Source organism: Eulemur rufifrons, chromosome 11 (assembly GCF_041146395.1).
Source record: "Eulemur rufifrons isolate Redbay chromosome 11, OSU_ERuf_1, whole genome shotgun sequence".
NCBI lineage: Eukaryota > Metazoa > Chordata > Mammalia > Primates > Lemuridae > Eulemur > Eulemur rufifrons.
In genome coordinates this window covers 3,351,274-3,357,273 of record NC_090993.1, presented here as the reverse complement: position 1 = coordinate 3,357,273, position 6,000 = coordinate 3,351,274, and positions in this window count along the sequence as shown.

Sequence of the window (6,000 nt, the reverse complement as noted above, 5' to 3'; positions counted from 1 at the left end):
GGCAGGTAAGTATGAATAACACCTTCTGTTGGGAACACTAACTCCCCCATTATTTAAACTACACTTTGTCTCCATCTCAATCATTTCTCCATCTATATTATTTCTTTATTTCCTACCATTTCCAAATCCCTTGTGACGATCCTACCTTGGGGCCTGTTTTGCTGGGAGAGTAGCTAACTCCCGGCAACCTTCTTGAAGGATTATTAAGTTTTTATGCGTATTGGAAGATTAAGATATTGTGTCTTGCTTCATAGGATCATGTCTTTACCATCTTTTGTTTTTGAATTTAGAAATAAGTAGATTGGGAAAGATGATTCATGATTCTTCAGGTCATTATTTGAGGATGGTATTGCTTGACCCAATTATACCACTTATAGGACGATGTACATTAATTTCACAAGTATTATCACTGCTTTAATATGTGTATGCTTTGTTAGATTTCTATAAAATAGAGCTTTGTCATCAGCCCCTATTATCTTTTTTACCCACAAGGAAACCAAGAGACCAGAAATTGAGTAACTTGCCTATACCAAAGTGAGTCATCAATGGAGCCAGGAAAAATAGATTCCTTTCTCTATTAAACCAACTTTTAATCTTTTAAAAGAGCTTGAGGACTGAAATAAGAGTCCTATCCCCCTTCAACTGACGAATGGATCTTCCTTTGGCTAAAAGACCCCAAAGTTTTAAGTTTCTGGCCATGACAAGACAGAGGCTGGCTGCGTCCCATTTGCTTCTAACCCCTTACTAATCATTGCTAAATTTTATCAAAGTCTGACTTGAGAAGAAAAGGCTGGAAGACTCCTTTGCTTACTTCATCCAACCCTGGCTCCCTTCGCCTGTTCTTATGGCTCTGATGTGACAGCTATTTTAGACCACAGAGTTTCTTCTTAATAAGTCTCCTGGCCACAGACTGGCTCTGGCCTGTCTCGGGAGAACGCCCAGTTCATGGACTCGTGCCCTGTATTTCACCTTTTTATGTATAGGACCTAATTATCATCCATTTAAATGTATCTCCACCCCAAAGTAATTATGGGATGTATGTGACATACGTGTAAACCTAATATGCATGCATGTGGGCCTCCTTCATGAATATTCATAGCTCCTCCTGTAACCTATTGAATGTGTATACTTGGCCAACCCGATTGAGCATAAATTCCTGTCTTACCTCTCCCTCCCTTGAAGTCTGGTTTGGCTTCCCAACCTGTCAGGATGGCCAGCCTGCAGGTTGTAACCCATTATAAGAAATAACGTCTCCTTTCTAAATTACAGACTTACTTTGTGACTCTTCCTCAGTCCACAAGCTTTCTGTAAGCTTCTCTTTTCCACAAAATTCTTGATACTGTCTCTCTCTCTCTCTCCCCCTGCCCCTCTTAACAATGCTGTTAGTAGTGTGCCGATAAGTATTTAACAACTGCTCGTTTGCTCTCTGGAGGAAAGACCATGATCTGTAGTGTTTGCCAGTTTTCATGGTGTAAACATTTCCACCATGGCTGATTTCAGCTTACCAACGTGACTTCCACGGGCTCACAAGATTGCTGAAAATTTAACAGTTGGCTTCAGTGAGCCAGTATGAGTGGCCTCTGCTGCCTCCTTTATTAAAAATTGGATGCCTCCTTTATTAAAAATAAAAACATTAAAAATAACAAAGCCCAGATTTCTGAGGATTTGTACAAAGAACTTTTAATTGCAAATAGGTTTTTAGTTTAGTAGTAGAAAAAAGGAGAAAATGATACAAAACAGCAAAGGGAAAAGATAGAAATAGCTACTTTAATTGACAGAAAAAGCATTTAGTTTCTGTTGCCTTCCTAAAACGTCAGCCTGGACTCACTTCTTTTCACTGAGTCATTCCAGCATGACCAGCAGAGGTCGGTAGAAGGACTGTGTATTAGGAGATTGGCTTGCGTTGTACTATTTTGCAGCTTTCAGTATGCTGAGACCACAACTTGCTCTAAAATGTGGTAGCACAGGAGGGAATTTCTGACTTGGATTAGCTGCTTTTCTTGCTTTCTGCTTCTATTTGGAGACATCATATAATCTACTAGAGATCAAAGCAAATAATTCAGGTAATCGAAAGTTGCCCCAAAAAAAACACCCCATAATATTTTATAAGTGACTCCCCATGACTTCTTCGCTTCACATTTAGCCATAACTTTTATACCATTTCCCAAATGTTGCAAGTTTAGTTCCCTTCTCTCTTTCAGCTTGAAATGGACCTGGATATTCCTTTATTTATCTCTTTCTGATTTCCAATGTCAAAGATAAACAAAGCCAGACACCAGGTAAAAGTAAGGACAGATTTTCATCAGTAACATACTAGTGCAATAGGAAAGAGTCTAGCATTAACTGACCCCGGCTTCAGTTTGCACAGAGGTGACTAGGCGTGTTGAAGGGAGAATGAGGGCACAGAGAGAGGGCAAGCGGGGGCTCAGGAGAGTCAGGGAAGCAAAAAATTAGAAAAAGTGGACGGGGAGCTTGGTCCATGTGAAACTTATCTGGGTTTGCTAACTAACTGATGTTCCTGGAATTTAGGCTCCTACCCTCCCACAGAGGCTGGGAGACAGCGGTCACGTCTTCAGGCGTTGGCTGGAACAGGCTGTCAATTCTTTGCGCAGCCTTGAGCTTTCTTGGGCAGCCACTTTAAGGGGACCTGGGGTCATCCTAGAGAAGATGCCTTGAGCTGTTAGAAACTATGCTAGCGTTTGTTCAAGTGTTTCTAGGCTGAGGTTGAGGCCAGTGGAGAAGAAAGCTCAGAGGAGCCTGGCTGGAGTTTGGTGAAGGAGAGAATCTTTGTCACTAGCACACATTCACAGGTGATATTGCAGGCATCCTTCTCTCTCTCAAGCCCTGAGTCCCACCCTTCACTCTCCAGCATCAGAAGATCCAGTTTTTGACTTTGTGAAGATGGTAGCCAATAGCCTGTCCATAAGCCAACCTTGTTTTCTCCTGTAGGAAGAGGGAATCTCTGTTTCTCCTGTGTGCTAACCTTGGTGCTGAAGTGAACCTCTCTGCTGGCCCCTGGCAAGAATGAATTCCTTGGAAATCCTTCAGATGGAGAATTACTCCAAGAAGGGCTAGACCTGGGACTGCTCAACAGAAAAGCAAATCCTTTCAAGATGACTGTCATGGTAAAGGGGCTTGGGCTGCTTTTGAGCTTTAAATGAATGGAATCATACGGATGTGCTCTTTCTTAGCTCAGATTAGTGTTTGTGAGATTCATTCATATTGCTGTGTGTTATTAAATACAATTGACAAAAAAACCCCCAAAAACAGTTCCCTGATAGTAAGAGGAATATGGCTTCAGTGGCAAGACTGCAGATGATGAGAGGTGGTTCCCACCGCTGCTCCTTGGCCCCTCCTGCAAGACAAGCCTGTGCTCCTTTAAAAAATTTATTATAAGAGCTGGGCACAGTGATGTGTGCCTGTATCCCAGCCTACTCAGGAGGCTGAGATGGGAGGATTGCTTGAGCCTAGGACTTTGAGACCAGCCTGGGCAAAATAGCAAGACCATGTCTTTAAAAAAATAAAAAGTAAAAAATAAAAAAAATTGTAATAAAAGTAATATACACTTACTGTAAAAAAAAGTCTTAACATTATAAAAAGGTAAAAAGTATGTATCTCCCTTCTCTTGCATAATTTATACAAACCCATTTCTCAGTAATAATCACTATTACTATTACTACAAATTATTGAGCAGTTACCATGTTAGGCATGTTTCTACGTATTTTACAGTTATTATTTTATTAAGGAGCTTTAGTTTGTTGCCATGTCCCCAATACTTCATTCCTAGTGCCTAACATATAGTAGTTGTTCAATAGATACTTGAACACCTACCATTTACATCTATCTATGGGACAAAAATAGAGTCTGACAATTACCAAGTGTTGATAAGGATAAGAAGCAACAGAAAATTCTCATATCTTGTTGAGAGTGAAAATTAGTACATTTGCTTTGTAGATTAATTTGATTACATCCCAAATGTGCAAATTTTAGGATAAACCATTTTCATTCGCAATATATTAATATATTAAATATACTCTTGCACATATGCTCAAGGAGAAACATATAAGAATTTTACTGTAGTATTCTTTGCATTGTATTGTAAAAAAGCATTGTAGGATTGTGTTATCACTGTCTCTCTCTACATACACACATAGCACAGACATTATTTTTTGTTCTGAATTATTTGGGAATAAGTTCAAGACATCATGACCAAATTGCAGGAGGATTAGCATTTATAAAATATGCAAAACAATACTATAATATTTATAAATACCTACATAAATAGCAGAAACAAAAAGATAAAAACAGGAATGATAAACACCAAATTCAGGTAAGTGGCCACCTTGGTAACAGGGAAGGAAATGTGTTCAGGGAGGGGTACCCGGAAGCCTCACTGTCTGGAATATTTTTTTTAAGCTGTATGGTGGGTACATATTTATTATTGGCTGTAACTTTTTTGCATGACTAATATATTTTATAATTTTTAAAAAATTGGCCCAGTGCCGTGGCTCACACCTGTAATCCTAGCAATTTGGGAGGCCAAGGTGGGACTACCACGTGAGGTCAGGAGTTCGAGACTAGTCTGAGCAACAGTGAAACCGTGTCTCTACAAAAAATAGAAAAATTAGCCCAGCGTGGTGGTACACACCTGTAGCTACTTGGGAGGATAAGGCAGGAGGATCACTTGAGCCCAGCAGTTTTAGGCTGCAGTGAGTTATGATGATGACACTGCACTCCAGCTGGGGCGACAGAGACAGACTCTGTCTCAAAAAAAAAAAAAAAAAGCAAAGCAAAGCAAAGCAAAGCATCCATCTATTTCTATTTTTTTTTTTTTTTTTTTTTTTTGAGACAGAATCTCGCTTTGTTGCCCGGGCTAGAGTGAGTGCCGTGGCATCAGCCTAGCTCACAGCAACCTCAAACTCCTGGGCTTAAGCGATCCTACCGCCTCAGCCTCCCGAGTAGCTGGGACTACAGGCATGCGCCACCATGCCCGGCTAATTTTTTTCTATATATATTTTAGTTGGCCAGATAATTTCCTTCTATTTTTTAGTAGAGACGAGGTCTCGCTCTTGCTCAGGCTGGTCTCGAACTCCTGATCTTGAGCGATCCACCCGCCTCGGCCTCCCAGAGTGCTAGGATTACAGGCGTGAGCCACCGTGCCCGGCCCATCTATTTCTATTTTAATGAAAGTTTAAAAAATCAGGAATGAATGTTGCACAATTTAATGCCTTCTTGGTGTTTATTAAAATACCATTTTATTTCGAAAACTGGCCCTGGTCTCTGTATCTGGGTGTATGTGACACACCTAATACATGCTTATTGAATAAATAAATGCCTGTCCCTCTCTCAATTCTTCTATATCTAAGCCTTACTAATTTATGTCAAGGCCAAGCTCCTCTCTGCAGACTTCCCTCTTCAGCGAACTGCACCCACTACCACACATTTCGGGGGCCCTAGCATAGTGATGTGTGCCACCAACGGGATATAACCTGCGACAGGTGTCTTCTCGTGTTTCTTTTGTCCCAGAGTGAGCGCCTCTCCTCATTTGCCACACGTACTTCAATTAAACTATCTCTTCCCCAGTTAGGGAGGGCAAGGACCTGGCCTTATTAATCACTGTATTCCGGGATCCATTTCAGAACCTGACACACAGTAGGCTCCCTGGAAATGCTTGCTGGACGGCATTAAATGAGACGACAAATTTGCATGTATCTGACACAAATGCACGGAGAGTTTTTAAAAACTAAATTTTTAATTTTAGAATAGTTTTAGATTTACAGAAAAGTCGAAAAGATAGTACAGAGCCCCTCATCAGTTTTCTCTATTTCTTTTTCTTTTTTCATTTTTCCTCAGATTCAAGTGAGATACACGGTTTTCCCCATCGTTAACCGAGCCTCCATCTCCACCGGGCTTTGCAGACGTCCCCCGGCCAACGCGCTTCGAGAAATAAAACGTTCTTGGCGTGGGCAATCCTCGTCTGTCGTCAGGTTTTCTCAAAAC